At 46.5% G+C, this 19,038-nt stretch overlaps 1 long non-coding RNA gene across 1 annotated transcript in view; it reads left to right on the forward strand.

The window, feature by feature from the left end:
- The window catches only part of LOC143934936 (uncharacterized), a 129,482-nt gene that overhangs the window by 1,159 nt on the left and 109,285 nt on the right, over positions 1 to 19,038 (forward strand). The window contains exon 2 of the long non-coding RNA XR_013263440.1: positions 12,321 to 12,457. This is a non-coding gene — a long non-coding RNA (uncharacterized LOC143934936). The remainder of the gene's footprint in view (positions 1 to 12,320; positions 12,458 to 19,038) is intronic.

Genomic DNA, 19,038 nt, shown 5'->3' on the forward strand with positions numbered 1-19,038 from the left:
TAGATTCTTTATTGAGCACAGCAAGAATAAAAAATAAAATAAAGCAATAAAATAAATAGATAAAAAAAGCGAAAACAAAAAACAGTCACACACACTAATAACATAAATCAAACACGCTTAACACAACCTCCTCAAAAGTCAAAACGGACCAAAAAAAAAAAAAAAAAGTAATAAATTGCCCTCTGGAAGATTTACCCTCCCCCTTCACGCCCAGGCCATTTTTTTTTCGATACGGCACTGCGTTACTTTAACTGACAATTGCGCTGTCGTGTGACACTGTTCCCAATTAAAAAAAATCATCCCCCCCCCCCACAAATAGAGACTCCTTTTTTTTTTTTTTTGTGATATTTGATCACCTCTGCAGTTATTTTTTGCGCTAATAACAAAAAAAGTTCAACAATTTAATAAAAAAGAAAAAAAACTTTTTTTTTTTTTTTTTACTTTCTGCTATAAAACATTTATTTATATATATATATATATATATATATATATATATATATATATATATATATATATTTTTTTTTTTTTTTTAATTTTAGTAAAGTGTGTATGTGTGTGTATATATGTGCGTGTGTGTATATGTATATATATATATATATATATATATATATATATATATATATATATTATAAAAAAAAAATCTTTTAAATCTAATTTGTTCATAAATTTAGGCCAATATGTGTTCTGCTACATATTTTCTGTTAAAAAAAAAAAACATCCCAATAAGTGTATATTGATTGATTTCCGTGAAAGTCATAGCGTCTACAAACTATGGGATATGTACTGGAATTCCTTTTTTTTTTTTTTTTTTATACCAGTAATGGCAGCAATCAGCGACTTATAGCAGGACTGTGATACAATGCGGCGGACAATCTGACACTTTTCACACTTTGTGGTAACCAGTAACACTAATACAGTGATCAGTGCTAAAAATACACACTGTCACTGTACTAATGACACTGGCTGGGAAGAGGTTAAACATCAGGGGCAATCAAAGGGTTAAGTGTGTGCCTAGCCAGTGTTTGTGTGTACTGTGCGAGGTGCTTTTACTAAGGGAGGTATTGGCTTTTCTTTTCCTGCTTTTAAGGTAAAGAAAATCTATCACAACCCCGGTGTGGGGAGAGCGCTGTCCAGCCTCTCTTGCCAGTGACTGGTGGGTGCTGGTGGACATCCATTGGCCGGGCACCCGCTGATCAGCTATTGCTGTGACTAATCGCAGCAGAAGCAGTGCGCCCCCAAGCGGAAGTGCAGAATCATATGTATGTGTGTGTGTGTGTGTATATATATATATATATATATATATATATATATATATTATAATATAATATAATGATTATGCACAGAACGGCTGCCCTATAGCAGTAAATCTGCTATAGCAGTGGTTCTCAACCCTGTCCTTAAGTACCCCCAACAGGTCATGATGTTTGCAGGTTTTCCTTTATCTTGCACAGGTGCTTTAAATCTTAAGTACCCCCAAAACATGGCCTGTTGGGGGTACTTGAGGACAGGGGTGAGAACCACTGTGCTATAGGACAGTCATTATATACCTTAGCAAAAAACAGCTTTTGCTGCATTATTCACCTCCCATGTAGTACTTTTTTCTGCCACTAGATGTCCTCAGTACAATATTCACCTTCTATGCAGTACTTTTTTTTTTTTTTTTCTGCCACTAGACGTCCCCAGAGTGGGGACAGTTCTCTAAATTTAGCATGTATTGGACCCGCCCCCAGCCTGTGACTGGACATTGAAAAGAGAAGCAGCACAGCGACTGAGCTGTCATATAAAGCACTCAGTCTCTAGTTATAATTGTGAGTCCGCAGGATGGGCTCCCGAATGTGTGACCAGTGTGACGGACTGACTATCAGGAGGCCAGGGCTGGGTGGGAGGAGCATTACGCATCACTCAATTCTTTACCCATTCTCAGCCTTTCTTGAGTATAAAAAGAAGGCAAATCCTCGAGGCACCCCAGTCTAAAATAAGGCACCCCACCACATCAGAGTCCCCCCTTTCACACCAGAGTTGTCGTCCCCTCACATCGGAAGAACCCTCCTTAGCATCAGAATCCCCTCCCTTATTTCACACCAGAGGCCTTCCCTCCTCCCCCTTTCCCCACAGTACAGCCCTTCACATCAGAATCCTCAGCCCCTCCCACCCATTCTTCACGTCAGAGTTCTCAGTTCCTCTTTTCACATCAGTCCTCAGCCCCCCCCTTCACATCAGAGTCCTCAGCCCCCCCCCCCTTCACATCAGAGTCCTCAGCCCCCCCCCCCTTCACATCAGAGTCCTCAGCCCCCCCCCTCCTTCACATCAGAGTCCTCAGCCCCCCCCTCCTTCACATCAGAGTCCTCAGCCCCCCCCCTCCTTCACATCAGAGTCCTCAGCCCCCCCCCCTCCTTCACATCAGAGTCCTCAGCCCCCCCCCTCCTTCACATCAGAGTCCTCACCCCCCCCCCTCTTTCACATCAGAGTCCTCACCCCCCCCCCTCTTTCACATCAGAGTCCTCACCCCCCCCCTCTTTCACATCAGAGTCCTCAGCCCCCCCCTCTTTCACATCAGAGTCCTCAGCCCCCCCTTTACATCAGCCCCCCCTCTCCTTCACATCAGAGTCCTCAGCCCCCCCTCTCCTTCACATCAGAGTCCTCAGCCCCCCCTCTCCTTCACATCAGAGTCCTCAGCCCCCCCTCTCCTTCACATCAGAGTCCTCAGCCCCCCCTCTCCTTCACATCAGAGTCCTCAGCCCCCCCTCTCCTTCACATCAGAGTCCTCAGCCCCCCCTCTCCTTCACATCAGAGTCCTCAGCCCCCCTCTCCTTCACATCAGAGTCCTCAGGCCCCCCTCTCCTTCACATCAGAGTCCTCAGGCCCCCCTTCACATCAGCCCCCCCTCTCCTTCACATCAGAGTCCTCAGCCCCCCCCCGTCCTTCACATCAGAGTCCTCAGCCCCCCATCTCCTTCACATCAGAGTCCTCAGCCCCCCCTCTCCTTCACATCAGAGTCCTCAGCCCCCCCTCTCCTTCACATCAGAGTCCTCAGCCCCCCCTATCCTTCACATCAGAGTCCTCAGCCCCCCCTCTCCTTCACATCAGAGTCCTCAGCCTCCCCCTTCAAATCAGAGTCTAAAATAAGGTACCCCACCACATCAGAGTCCCCCTCCTTTCACACCAGAGTCACCATCCCCTCACATCAGAAGAACTCTCTTTAGCATCAGAATCCCCTCCTTTACTTCACACCAGAGGCCTCTCTCTTCCCTCCTCCCCCTTTCCCCACAGTACACCCCTTCACATGAGAATCCTCAGCCCCTCCCACCATTCTTCACATCAGCGTTCTCAGCCCCCCTTCACATCAGAGTCCTCAGTTCCTCTTTTCACATCAGAGCCCTCAGTCCCCCCCTCCTTCGCATCAGTCCTCAGCCCCCCCTCTTTCACATCAGAGCCCTCAGCCCCCCTCTTTCACATCAGAGCCCTCAGCCCCCCCTCTTTCACATCAGAGCCCTCAGCCCCCCCTCTTTCTTATCAGAGCCCTCAGCCCCCCCTCCTTCTTCACATCAGAGTCCTCAGCCCCCCCCCTCCTTGCTTCACATCAGAGTCCTCAGCCCCCCCTCCTTGCTTCACATCAGAGTCCTCAGCCCCCCCTCCTTGCTTCACATCAGAGTCCTCAGCCCCCCCTCCTTGCTTCACATCAGAGTCCTCAGCCCCCCCTCCTTGCTTCACATCAGAGTCCTCAGCCCCCCCTCCTTGCTTCACATCAGAGTCCTCAGCCCCCCCTCCTTGCTTCACATCAGAGTCCTCAGCCCCCCCTCCTTGCTTCACATCAGAGTCCTCAGCCCCCCCTCCTTCACATCAGAGTCCTCAGCCCCCCCTCCTTCACATCAGAGTCCTCAGCCCCCCCTCCTTCACATCAGAGTCCTCAGCCCCCCCCCCTCCTTCACATCAGAGTCCTCAGCCCCCCCTCCTTCACATCAGAGTCCTCACCCCCCCCCTCCTTCACATCAGAGTCCTCACCCCCCCCCTCTTTCACATCAGAGTCCTCAGCCCCCCCTCTTTCACATCAGAGTCCTCAGCCCCCCCTTCACATCAGCCCCCCCTCTCCTTCACATCAGAGTCCTCAGCCCCCCCTCTCCTTCACATCAGAGTCCTCAGCCCCCCCTCTCCTTCACATCAGAGTCCTCAGCCCCCCCTCTCCTTCACATCAGAGTCCTCAGCCCCCCTCTCCTTCACATCAGAGTCCTCAGGCCCCCCTCTCCTTCACATCAGAGTCCTCAGGCCCCCCTCTCCTTCACATCAGAGTCCTCAGGCCCCCCTCTCCTTCACATCAGAGTCCTCAGGCCCCCCTCTCCTTCACCTCAGAGTCCTCAGCCTCCCCCTTCAAATCAGAGTCTAAAATAAGGTACCCCACCACATCAGAGTCCCCCTCCTTTCACACCAGAGTCACCATCCCCTCACATCAGAAGAACTCTCTTTAGCATCAGAATCCCCTCCTTTACTTCACACCAGAGGCCTCTCTCTTCCCTCCTCCCCCTTTCCCCACAGTACACCCCTTCACATGAGAATCCTCAGCCCCTCCCACCATTCTTCACATCAGCGTTCTCAGCCCCCCTTCACATCAGAGTCCTCAGTTCCTCTTTTCACATCAGAGCCCTCAGTCCCCCCCTCCTTCGCATCAGTCCTCAGCCCCCCCTCTTTCACATCAGAGCCCTCAGCCCACCCTCTTTCACATCAGAGCCCTCAGCCCCCCCTCTTTCACATCAGAGCCCTCAGCCCCCCCTCCTTCACATCAGAGTCCTCAGCCCCCCCTCCTTCTTCACATCAGAGTCCTCAGCCCCCCCCCTCCTTGCTTCACATCAGAGTCCTCAGCCCCCCCTCCTTGCTTCACATCAGAGTCCTCAGCCCCCCCTCCTTGCTTCACATCAGAGTCCTCAGCCCCCCCTCCTTGCTTCACATCAGAGTCCTCAGCCCCCCTCCTTGCTTCACATCAGAGTCCTCAGCACCTTCCAATCTTCAGCACAGCATGGCAGGGGGGGGGGGGGTCGGATAATGTGTACACAGAGAGGGGCTTCCTCTCCCTTCTATATGTGGGGTACAGCCCTGATACCCCCCCCCCGGATCATCGCCATGCACTTCCCTAGTGCTGGTGACTAGCCTGCCTGCATCATGGGAATGTACAACTCAGCCCAGACAGCACCCCGGCTACTTCATAGTGAGTGACACCGGACAGCTGACTGCCAAAGTCAGGCTTGCAGAGGGAGTGTCTACTCTATAAGGGAATGGCTGGGTGATAGCCGGGGGTCAGAATCTGAGGGATGTTGTGATAGGGTTGGGATGTCGGTGCTTTTGGGGGGTCAGTTGTGGCGGGGTGTTAGTTGTGTTCAGGGTAGGGTGTCGGTTGTGGTGGGGGTGGGGTGGGGGTGGGGTGTCGGTTGTGGTGCTGTGTCAGTGCTGTTGATGGTGGGGTGTCGGTTGTGGTGAGGTGTTGGGGGTGGGGTGTCGGGTGGGGTGATCGGTGGGGGTGGGGTGTTGGCTGTGTTGTGGGTGTGGTGTCGGTGTTGGGGTGCCGGTTGTGGTGGGGGGTGGGGTGTCTGGAGGGGTGGGGATGGGGTGGGGTGTCGGTGGGGGAGGGGGGGGTTGTTGTGGTTTTGGGGATGGGGTGGGGGGGGTGTCGGTGGGGGTGGGTAGGTACACTGGTTTTGCTCTGTATATTCTGGTTGCTCTGCAGATCTCCTTCCTTTGTAGAATGTGACTTCAAAGCTCCTCTCCTCTCGGTACCCGGGGATAATGGAGCCGCAGCCTCCATCGCCATGGCAACCCCGGCTGGGTGATGGATAAAGATGGTGACACGCTTTTCTCCCCCGCTGGCTGGTGTGAAGACACTCCGACACGTGACCAATCCGCACACGCTACAAACACGCCAGGGCTTGTCGCATTATGGCGAGGGGGGAGGGGGGGCATATACACCGGATGAAGAGGACCGGTCATACATGATTTGTGATTGGCTCATGTATAGAATGCATTCATTTCATCTATAGAAGGGACAAAGTATCAGATCACCGCTCATTAACAATAATGTCACGTCGCCGTGTACCGAAAATCATTTGTGCAATCAGATTGTATGGTGTATGGTCACCTTTATCAGTGAGGGAGATTGTTCAGTCAGATTGTATAGTGTATGGTCACCTTTTATATGTGAAAAAGATTGTACAATCAGATTGTATGATGTATGGTCACTTTTATCGGTACAAGAAATTGGAGAATCTGATTGTATAGTGTATGGTCACCTTTTGTGCAATCCTCTTCACATATAAAAGGTGACCATACATATAAAAGGTGATTGTATGGTGTACGATTACCTTTATCTGTGATGGAGGTTGGACAATCAGATTGTATTGTGTATGATTACCCCATAAACTCAAGACACATATTACAATCTGATTGTACAATCTCCTTTAGATCTATTAGCAAGTGCAGTAGAGAAGGAGTCTGCCTGGATAATCATTGATTGGATAGATCAGGGAGGTCTTCATATTGCATAATTTTGGTATCTAAAGTTGTTGGCGTGAAGATTGTACAATCAGATTGTAATGTGTGTGGCCAGCTATATGTATGGAAATCGTTTCTGACACAATAATCGGGAGGTTTGTGTAGAATAGTGATGGACGAACTTCAGACGGGACGTTACGCGAACCGCAAACGCGGCCAAAAGCTTCGCGAACCGCAAAGTTTGAGGCGGACCCCATTGACTTCAATGGCAGGCGAACCTTAAAAACCTCCAGGTCATATTTTCAGCCACAAAATAATTACTAGCTGTGCACACATAGTCCCACAACATGGACACTGACATAACACATGTATGAAGTGAATCTGGGATCAACAACGACAAGCATTCTTTTTTTATCTGTGAAATTTTGACAATTCAGGACTCAGGAGCGCAAGAAGACAATGGAGGAGAGGCAAGGTCGGGGCAGGCTATGAAGGGGGTGCAGGAGATGATCAGTGCCACAGTCAGGGCAGCGCAGTCCTGTGCCAGTGTCCCAGTGTGCCAACCTGTGCTTGAGCCACTCCCTCTGCCCGGCGCTTACCCCCACCTATGCAGGGCTCCACTGCGGTGGTCCGGAGGTGCCAATCCAGTGCTGATCCTCAGCCATGGTGCTGCCTGCTGATTGGCTTCTCCGCTGCTATCTCCCTCACTGTCTGAAACCAGCACCGCGATAGAGACTGAGCACTGACACCAGCACCGTGATAGAGAGCACTGACACCAGCACCGTGATAGAGAGCACACGACACCAGCACCGTGATAGAGAGCACACGACACCAGCACCGTGATAGAGAGCACACGACACCAGCACCGTGATAGAGAGCACACAACACCAGCACCGTGATAGAGAGCACACGACACCAGCACCAGCACCGAGATAGAGAGAGCACTGACACCACACCAGCACCAAGATAGAGAGAGAGCACTAACACCAGCACCGAGATAGAGAGAGAGCACTAACACCAGCACCGAGATAGAGAGAGAGCACTGACACCAGCACCGTAATAGAGAGCACTGACACCAGCACCGTGATAGAGAGCACTGACACCAGCACCGTGATAGAGAGAGAGCACTGACACCACACCAGCACCGAGATAGAGAGAGAGAGAGCACTGACACCACACCAGCACCGAGATAGAGAGAGAGAGAGCACTGACACCACACCAGCACCGAGATAGAGAGAGAGAGAGAGCACTGACACCACACCAGCACCGAGATGGAGAGAGAGAGAGAGAGAGCACTGACACCACACCAGCACCGAGATAGAGAGAGAGCACTGACATCACACCAGCACCGAGATAGAGAGAGAGCACTGACACCACACCAGCACCGAGAGAGAGAGCACTGACACCACACCAGCACAGAGAGAGAGAGCACTGACGCCACACCAGCACAGAGAGAGAGAGCACTGACGCCACACCAGCACCGAGAGAGAGAGAGAACACTGACACCACACCAGCACCGAGAGAGAGAGAGCACTGACACCAGCACCGAGATAGAGGGAGAGCACTGACACCAGCACCGTGATAGAGAGCACTGACACCAGCACCGTGATAGAGAGCACTGACACCAGCACCGTGATAGAGAGCACTGACACCAGCACCGTGATAGAGAGCACTGACACCAGCACCGTGATAGAGAGCACTGACACCAGCACCGAGATAGAGAGCCCTGACACCAGCACCGAGATAGAGAGCCCTGACACCAGCACCGAGATAGAGAGCCCTGACACCAGCACCGTGATAGAGAGAGCCCTGACACCAGCACCGTGATAGAGAGAGCCCTGACACCAGCACCGTGATAGAGAGAGCCCTGACACCAGCACCGTGATAGAGAGAGCCCTGACACCAGCACCGTGATAGAGAGAGCCCTGACACCAGCACCGTGATAGAGAGAGCCCTGACACCAGCACCGTGATAGAGAGAGCCCTGACACCAGCACCGTGATAGAGAGAGCACTGACACCAGCACCGTGATAGAGAGAGAGCACTGACACCAGCACCGTGATAGAGAGAGAGCACTGACACCACACCAGCACCGTGATAGAGAGAGAGCACTGACACCAGCACCATGATACGTCCTTTGACGTAATTGAACGCATCTTCTGCAATTTGCCACTTTGGCTCAAGCCTGTTGCTCCTGCCCTACCCCTAACACCCCTGCGGAAGGCCCTGCCTCTTCCTCTGCCTGTCATTTTTTAAATGACCCTGTGACAAAAGTCTCTAGAGAAGTGCAGTATGTATGTGGAAGAAGGTATATTACACCCCGCTTCAATCTGTCATTTTTGGGGGCCACTGGTCTATCACACCAGTTATAATACTTTTTTTTAAATTGCGTTTGTCACTCTTTGTAGTATCGCTGCAGAACCGCTCACCAGTCCTTAAAAGGACCTTTGTGGACCTAATAGTAATAGCTAGTGATTAAACTGACTGTCCCTGCTCCACGCAGTGTCCTGTCCCTACACTGACAAAAGACAGCTGCAGAATCGATCAGCAGTGCACTCAGCAATCAGCAGCACAGCAGTCAGCAGCAGTGCACCAGAACCCTATATACTGTACACCTATACCAGTCCTTAAAAGGACTTTTGTGGACCTAATAGCTAGCGATTTGTGTCACTACAGTCTGTCCCTGCTCCACACAGCGTCCTGTCCCTACACTGACATAAGACAGAATGTAAAATGGCCGCCAGATCAGGTCTATTTATAAGGTAGGGGCCATGTCCAATTGTCCATGTGCTGAAATGTCTCAATTGGCTGTCCTGTACCCCATGATGGATGTGTCATCATGGGTCAAAGTTCTTTCACAATGTAAATGCATATGTCCGCCGCACGAACAGCGCCAGAAGTCTGCCGGTTTGGCGAATCGCGAGTACGCAAAATTCGCCGCGAACCGACCGCCGGGTGAACCGCAAGGCCATCCCTAGTGTAGAATACAGAGAAGGGGATTTGTTTGGAACGGTGAGAACCTCCATTGAGCCAAATCTGTACAACCCCCAACTAGACCACATACGTTACAATATGATTGTCCAATCTCTTTAGGATGCACAAACTCTTATGCCCTGTGATCCACGGCTCCATTCCCACGTCTGTATGTGTGGGGGGACTTGTCGTGCCACTTTGGATACATAAAGTCACATGAAAAGTCGCAGTCCATGTTTTTCAATGGAAGCCGTTCAAATCTAAGCGACTTAAAGTCGCAGCGACTTTAAAAAAAACGTTCCTGCTCTACTTTGATTCGACTTTCATGAGTGCCCGAGACCGCAATGTACATTTTTAAAAGTCGCATGAAAGTCGCATCTTAATGTTGTCTAAAGCGACAGTTATCCAACAGCCAAAGTCGCACCCAATCCGAAGTTGCAATGTAAAGTCGGGATGTAAATCACACAATTTTAGAGCCGCAGAAGCCTGAATCTGAGATCTGAAGGAGGTCTGTGCGGTCAGACGTCCGTAACTTACACAAGGACGCGGCCCCCTTCACATAACGCATCTCCAAAGTCGCACGATTTACAGTACCACTTTGTTGCGACTTTTTTGATGTGTGACTTTGATTGGATTTTACATTCTCTGTGCCAAAGTCGCATCAAAAATCGCACCAAAGTAGTGCAGAAACCTTTCCAAAATCACTGAGACTTTAAAACGCACCGATTTATTTATTTAAACGGATGCCACTGAAAAGAACGGGCTGCGAGTCGCACAAGTGTGAACGGAGCCACAGGCTCTCTATTTTTTAGCTGTGTGGCTTTAATTCTCAAGTCGCATTGGACTCCACTGAAAATAACTGTCATTTTTGGTTAGAATAAATGGTGCTAATTTTGTGAATTGAGTATTGAAGAAAGCCTGGAAACCGGCGTTTGGCAGAATGAAACGGTTACAGACTGGCTGATTTCACACAGCTAACACTCCAGGGTAAGGATACTTCATCACAAAAAGTGACAGTTATTTTTAGCCTAATCCCAATGAGATTTTGAGAATTGCAGTCACATGGCGTATCGTTCTGTTTCAGCTTAAAAAATGTTTATAAAACGCCTGAAAAATGCCCAACAAGCAAAATCCCATTCATTTCAGTGGCACCTGTTCACATTTGAAACATGAGCTTCTTTGGGGCAGATTACAGGCATTTTTCTGCTTTTTACATTGGTGACCTGAACAAAATTGCAGCAAAAATCGTGGCAAAATCGCGGTAAAAACTTGTATTCTTTTTTTAAAATGACCAAACTAGGGAGCATATTCTCATATTGGAGCTTTGTGAATTAAGCTTCAAAGGCTCCAGTCACATGGCTAAACAACAGCATAAGTATACTTTTTTTTGTGAATTAAGCCTCAAAGGCGCCAGATACTTTTTTTTTTTTAAGTGACTGTTTTTTTTTTTTTTAAGTGACTGTTATTTTTTTTAGTCTAGGTCAATGAGATTTAAGAATGACAATCGCATGGCTAAATTAGAGAACATATTCTTGTGTTTATAGCTTTGTGAATTAAGCCCCGAGGCTCTATTCGCAAGACAAAAACACACCAGAACTAGGAATCCTATTTTAAATTTATGGTTTTAAAAGAGAAGTGACTGTTATTTTCAGCCTAGTCCAATGAGATTTGAGAATTACAATCACATGGCTAAATTAGAGAGCATATCCTTGTGCTAAATCTTTATGAATTAAGCCTCAAAGGTTCCATTCACATGGCTAAACACCAGCATAAGGATCCATTTTTTTTTAAGTGACTATTATTTTCAGTCTAGGTCCATGAGATTTGAGAGTTGCAATCACATGGCAAAATTCCAGAACATATTCTTGTGTTAAAGCTTTGTGAATTTAGCCTCAAAGGCTCCATTCACATAGCTAAACATCAGCAAAAGGATACGTATATGGAAAAAAAGATAAGTGGCTGTTATTTCCAGTCTAGTCCAATGAGCTTTGAGAATTGCAATCACATAGTTAAATTCGAGAACATATTCTTGTGTTAAAGCTTTGTAAATGACACCTCCAAAGGCTCCATTCACAAGGCTCAAAACCAGCAAAAGGATGCTTATCTAGAAAAAAAAGTGACTGTTATTTTCAGCCTAGGCCAATGAGATTTAAGAATTACAATCACATGGCTAAACTAAAGCGCATATCCTTGTATTAAAACTTTGTGAATTAAGCTTCAAAGGCTCCATTTTAAACAGCTAAACACCAGCATAAGGATACGTATTTTTTTTAAAATTGACTGTTATTTTCAGCCTAGGCCAATGAGATTTGAGAATTGGTCACATGGCTAAACCAGAGAGCATATCCTGGTGTTAAAGCTTTGTGAAGGAAGCCTTCAAGGTTCCATTCATAAGGCTCAACACCAGCAAAAGGATACTTTATAGAGAAACAAATAAGTGACTGTTATTTCCAGTCTAGTCCAATGAGCTTTGAGAATTGCAATCACATGGCTAAATTCAAAATCATATCCTTGTATTGGAGCTTTGTAAATTAAGCTTCAAAGGTTCCATTCACAAGGCTAAAACCCCTGAATAAGTATACTTTATTTTTTTATTTTAATGACGGTTATAGTTATACTTATCGCTGTGTAAATCTTAGCTTTCTATCTGTTGAAAGTTTTCTTTAACTCTGACTGCATGCTTGTACCAGGCCAGTGACCCAGAAAGTACTGAAGCCAGTGACAGCCAGGCCCCTGGTATTTTCAGATATGGGTTAGCTGTATAAACCTCCAATAGGAAGTCTAGTTGAAGGACCCACCCCCATCACTATAAACAGATGAGGTAGGTAGTTATCCGATGCTAAAAACATATTTTATTTATTTATTCTTTTAAAGGTGAGCAAGCAAAGGTGCAGCACCAGCGACGGCCAGCTGAGGGCGCCAGCCGCCCCATGGAGCAGATTTGCATGTCCAATGCGGGGATTGAGCTGAGACAGCATCTTCCAAATGAGGAGCACCTCTGAAGCTGTAAGGTCAGTCCTATTAATGGATTAACATGAAAGCAATCACAGACTGTTAACCCTTCTGCTGCGGCGGGGGCTTTCTGCACACAGCTGTCGTGGAAGGGGGGATTATGCTCCTTGCACCGGGCTGCAGCCTCTTACAAGGGGCTTATGGGCTGATGTCAGTCCCCCCTCCACCCCCATATTTTCAGCAAACACTCTGCTGCAAGCCTGACTGGGGTGAATACGTCCTGAATCTCTTTGCTTGAATTAAATGACGTAGAATAGATTCTAGTCTCTGCTTGATTAAATTCATGCTGACATTGCTGAGTAATAAGCAGTGTAAAATCCATTGGTTTGGGCACTGTTACGGTCACCTCACCCCCATCCAGATATAATGGGAGCTTTCTTGTTGTAATAGAAAAGTGCTCTTTCTGTAACCCTTGGAGGGGGCTTATTATAACCTGAAGGCATCAACCATGGCTTGGAGGGGCCTTATTATAACCTGGAGGCATCAGCCATGACTTGGAGGGGGCTTATTATAACCTGGAGGCATCAACCAAGACTTGGAGGGGTTTTATTATAACCTGAGGGCATCAACCATGGCTTGGAGGGGGCTTATTATAACCTGAGGGCATCAACCATGGCTTGCAGGGGGCTTATAACCTGGAGGCATCAACCATGGCTTGGAGGGGGCTTATTATAACCAGGGGGCATCAATCATGGCTTGGAGGGGGCTTAGTATAACCTGGAGGCATCAACCATGGCTTGAAGGGGGCTTATTAAAACTTGTGGGCATCAACCATGGCTTGGAGGGGGCTTATTATAACGTGGAGGCATCAACCATGGCTTGGAGGGGGCTTATTATCACCTGGAGGCATCAACCATGGCTTGGAGGGAGCTTATTATAACCTGGAGGCATCAACCATGGCTTGGATGGGGCTTATTTTAACCAGGGGGCATCAACCATGGCTTGAAGGGGGCTTATTATAACCTGGAAGCATCAACCATGGCTTGGAGGGGGATTATTATAACCTGGAGGCATCAACCATGGCTTGGAGGGGGCTTATTATAACCTGGAAGCATCAACCATGGCTTGGAGGGGGCTTATTATAACCTGGAAGCATCAACCATGGCTTGGAGGGAGCTTATTATAACCTGGAGGAATCAACCAGGGCTGGAAGGGGGCTTAATAGAACCTGTAGGCATCAACCATGGCTTGGAGGGGGCTTATTTTAACCAGGGGGCATCAATCTTGGCTTGGAGGGTGCGTATTATAACCTGTAGGCATCAACCATGGCTTGGAGGTGGCTTATTATAACTAGGAAGCATCAACCATGGCTATGAGGGCACTTATTATAACCCCGTGAACTTAACCAGACAGTGACAGATTGGGCGCACTTACGATTCCATTCCTGGTTGGTGGACTTATTTGGTTTGGGAGTTCTTTTACAAGGATCAGGTTTCCTTTAAACATGCAACACGGAAGCAGCCGTTGCTTAAAGTGGCAGCTTTACTTTATGGGAGGGGCTTAAGCAGGCGGAGCTTACCTTCCCTCATATGGATTCCAATATAAAGTTTGCCCTGCTGAGTTAACATAGTGCAGCACGGCCCCGCCCCCTTGGTCTCTGGTTATTGGACGCTCTGGCAGTGTCTCAGTATAACAGCCAGGCGTTCCCAGCAGTGGCTTTAGTGTCTGGCTCCGCCTGTCCAGTACAGAGGCGGGGTTTATTCCATACTGCCCCCTACAGGCAAGGACTGTTCTTGAAAAGAAGTTAAGGACGGGAACCTGGTTATCCAAAACCTATTTCATTTATGGGTGGAGTCTGCTGAGTCCTGAAACCTCAGGTAGCCATTAATACCCATCGCCTGGCTCCGGATCATGGGGTGACTTCTGATTGGTTGATTCAGCCGTGAGCAAATATCTTAGGGCTGGGGTGCGATTGTGATAAAATTGCTAACACAGGGGCGACCGAAAAATAATGGCGCCCTATGAATGCATTTCATGCCAGTGTGATGCATTGTGTTTGCCCAGCAATGAAAAAAACGACGGCATGCACTACTTTTTTGTCAGTGCGGTACAAATGCTCCCAAACACATGGAAACGCAACGCATTGCAAAATCAAGGCAAAAAAGACAAAGTGTTACAAAGAAACGCAACGCGCCGACGCAACGCATATGCGCGTTGTGGTGTGAATGAGCCCTTAATGATTGCAAGCAACTGTAAAAGGACTTCGAATCTCTCAGGAATTCCAGGAGTGAGACTCCGCTTCCACCACCCTCCATGGGTGAGGGTGGCTCACCCCCCCCTGCTGCATCGCATTTATGTGGCAGTACAGAGGGGGGGGGGGGCTTATACTATGCTGCCCCCATAGGGGTCTCTGTATTACGGGAGCGCACACAATGGCGTGAACATAGCACCACAACCTTACTGTCATTGACAGCTCCCGGGCACACAGTGACAGCAGCTCTGGATCATCATGAGCTACAACCTGGCAGCACTCATACAATCTCTTGTAACAAGGCAGCATTCTCTAGCACTGCAGTCTCTTGTAACATTGCAAAGGTCTGTTGTAATATGGTGACAGCCTCAAACAGTCTGTTGTAATTTTGTGACAGTCTCTAGCAGTCTCTTGTAACATTGCAGAGGCCTGTTGTAATTTGGTGACAGTCTCTACCAGTCTCTTGTAATACGCTGACAGTCTCTAGCAGTCTCTTGTTACATTGTAGAGACCTGTTGTAATACGGTGACAGTCTCTAGCAGTCTCTTGTAACATTGCAGAGACCTGTTGTAATTTGGTGACAGCCTCTAGCAGTCTCTTGTAACATTGCAGAGACCTGTTGTAATATGGTGACAGTCTCTAGCAGTCTCTTGTTACATTGGAGAGACCTGTTGTAATTTGGTGACAGCCTCTAGCAGTCTCTTCTAACATTTTCAGAGGCCTGATGTAATACAGTGACAGTCTCTAGCAGTCTCTTGTAATATTGCAGAGGCCTGTTGTAATATAGTGACAGTCTCTAGCAGTCTCTTGTAATATTGCAGAGGCCTGTTGTAATACGGTGACAGTCTCTAGCAGTCTCTTGTTACATTGGAGAGACCTGTTGTAATTTGGTGACAGTTTCTAGCAGTCTCTTGTAACATTGCAGAGGTCTGTTGTAATACGGTGACAGTCTCTACCAGTCTCTTGTAATACGGTGACAGTCTCTAGCAGTCTCTTGTAACATTGCAGAGGTCTGTTGTTATACGGTGACAGTCTCTAGCAGTCTCTTGTAACATTGCAGAGGCCTGTTGTAATATGGTGACAGTCTCTAGCAGTCTCTTGTAACCTCGCAGAGGCCTGTTGTAATACGGTGACAGTCTCTAGCAGTCTCTTGTAATATTGCAGTGTTGCACTGATATCTGCACTGTTGCATCAAACACAGATTGGGGCCCTGGGGAGCAGTCAATCTCATGCCTGGGATCTTTGGGCCCCGGAATTTTCTTCAGCATTTTTCTATTTTCAAAGGTAAAATCTTTACAGACATAAGAACCAGAATAGCGGCCGGGCTCCTTGTCATGATGTAGGGATGTTCATTTTCTATATCCATTTTTTATAAATCATGCACAGCTCTCAGCTCGGCTCATGTCAGGCGTTGGCGAATCTCGGCGCCGGCGGCTGGGTTGCAGGTTTGGCGCAGGGGCCTCTGCTGTAGCTGTGTGTTGGGTGGGGGGAGGGGCCGGCACTGGGGGAATGAGGTAATCACAGTCTATACTGCAGCATTCTTTTGCAATGTAAGCAGGAGCAGCGATGTATGTCACCCCCCCCCCCCCCCCAAACCTGTCTCTGCAACGCATTCCACCTCCCCAAACGCTGCGCTGATGATCTGCGGCACTCCAAGCTTCACATATCCATCCCCTCTCCCCTCCGCAACCGGCCCCCTACAAGGGCTGATATATAGATCTGTATACCAAAAATAAATATTACATCTACCGCAAGCTGTATATTGCGCCTTGTTTGAACCGGGCGATCGGGAAAACGCTCACCTGTGTATTGATCATGCTGGGAGACCAATCATTGTCAATGGATTTTTCTAGAAGGTGGCGTGCGATCAGCTGAGACTATCGTTGATATTACGGTCGTTCTACAAGACTGCAGCGCCGTGACCGATTTTGTTTTGTATCCCATAAAGAAAGCAGAATCCTTCACCTAGTCTCCTCTCCAGAAATGTTGTGCAGTATGGATACTCATTAAAAAAAAAAAAAAAAAAATCTATCCTGATTGTGTGAATGTTATATATACATTGACGGCGCTATATAAGTACATGTAATAAATAAGTAAAGAAATAATGGTCTTGAGTCAAATTTGGTTGTACTTTTTTTTTTTTTTTTTTTTTTTCTTTCGCATTGATAAGTCTTTACATTTCCTACCTTTTCTACTATAATAAACAAACAAAAAAAATTGTGTGTGTGTGTGTATATGTATGTGTATATATATATATATATATATATATATATAATATATATATATATATATATATATATATATATTAATTCCTTTTGTATTACAATATTTCTTAAATGACAAAGGACTGCCAGAGAACCGTGGAATAGCTAAAAAGACAGCAACTGTTTATTTGCCACTTTTTTATTTTACTTTATATATACAGCCTTCATATTGCAACATTTAAATTCGTGACAAAAGATTCACAGGATTGCAGAAAAGCTAAAAAAAAAACAGTGGTGGTTTTCTACTCGTTTACATATATGACTTTTGTATTACAGTGTTTAATACATGACAAAAGACTTGCAGAATAGCTAAAAAGACAGCAAATGGATATTTTCTACTGTTTCTTTTGTACTGCAATACCTTAAACATGAGAAAGGACTCAGAAAGAACTGTGGGATAGCTAAAAACACAGCAATTGGTTATTTTCCATCTTCTTTTTTTTTTTTTTTCTTAACATATAAAGAGCTTTTGTACTATAATATTTAATTTGTGACAAAGAAATTGCGGGAAAGCTAAAGAGACAGTAAATGGTTATTTTCTGCTTTTTATACATACAGCGTTTTCATTACAGTATTTAATACATGACAAAGGACTCACAGAACTGTGGGGTAGCTATAAAGGCAGCAAATGGTTATGTTCTATTTTTTTTTTTTTATTTTATGTATAGTTTTTGTACGTTGTATCACAATATTTAATACATTATTATTATTATTATTATTATTTCGTATTTATATAGAGCCAACAGCTCGCACAGCACTTTATAACATAAGGGGGACAGTACAATTAAAGTACAATTTAATATAGGGGGTATCAAAGGGCCCTGCTCATAAGAGTTTACAATGACAAAGGGCTCACAGAGAAATGCGGGATAGCTATAAGGACAGCAAATGGTGTTATATATAATATATATATATATTTTTTTTTTATATATGTAGGGCCTTTGAAAAAGTATTCATACCCCTTGAAATTCTCCACATTCAGCAAATGGTGTTATATATAATATATATATATATTTTTTAATATATGTAGTGCCTTTGAAAAAGTATTCATACCCCTTGAAATTCTCCACATTTTGTCATGTTACAGCCAAAAAACGTAAATGTATTTTATTGGGGTTTTATGTGATAGACCAACACAAAGTGACATATAAGTGGAAGGAAAATTATAAATGTTTTACAAATAAATGTGTGAAAAGTGTGGGGGGTACATTTGTACGGCGCCCCCCTGAGTCATTACTTTGAAGAACCCCCTTTCTCTGCAATTACATCTGCAAGTCTTTTTGGGGATGTCTCTACCAGCTTTGCACATCTAGAGAGGGACATTTTTGCCCATTCTTCTTTGAAAAATATCTCAAGCTCTGTCAGATTGGATGGAGAGCGTCTGTGAACAGTAATTTCCAAGTCTTGCCACAGATTCTCAATTGGATTTAGGTCTGGACTTTAACTGGGCCATTCTAACCCATGAATATGCTTTGATCTAAACCATTCCATTGTAGCTCTGGCTGTATGTTTAGGGTCGTTGTCCTGCTGGAAAGTGGACTTCTGCCCCAGTCTCAAGTCTTTTGCAGACACTTCTAATATTTCCCTGTATTTGGCTTCATCTATCTTCCCATCAACTCAGACCAGCTTCCCTGTCCCTGCTGAAGAAAACCATCCCCACAACATGATGCCATCACCGTGTTTCACAGTGGGGATGGTGTGTTCAGTGTGATGTTCAGTGTTAGTTTCCCCCCACACATAGCATTTTGCTTTTAGGCCAAAAAGTTCAATTTTGGTCTCATCTGACCAGAGCACCTTCTTCCACATGTTTGCTGTGTCCTCCACATGACTTCTCACAAACTGCAAACAGGACTTCTTATGACTTTCTTTCAACAATGTCTTTCTTCTTGCCACTCTTCCATAAAGGTCAGATTTGTGGAGAGCACGACTAATAGTTGTCCTGTGGACAGATTCTCCCACCTGAGCTGTGGATCTCTGCAGCTCCTCCAGAGTTACCATGGACCTCTTGGCTCTTCTCTGAGTAATGATCTCCTTGCCCGGCCGGTCAGTTTAGGTGGACAGCCATGTCTTGGTAGGTTTGCAGTTGTTCCATACTCTTTCCATTTTCGGATGATGGATTGATCAG

This window comes from Lithobates pipiens, unplaced genomic scaffold (assembly GCF_037356315.1).
Source record: "Lithobates pipiens isolate NorthernLeopardFrog02 unplaced genomic scaffold, aLitPip1_a1.2 Scaffold_28, whole genome shotgun sequence".
Taxonomy (NCBI): Eukaryota; Metazoa; Chordata; class Amphibia; order Anura; family Ranidae; genus Lithobates; species Lithobates pipiens.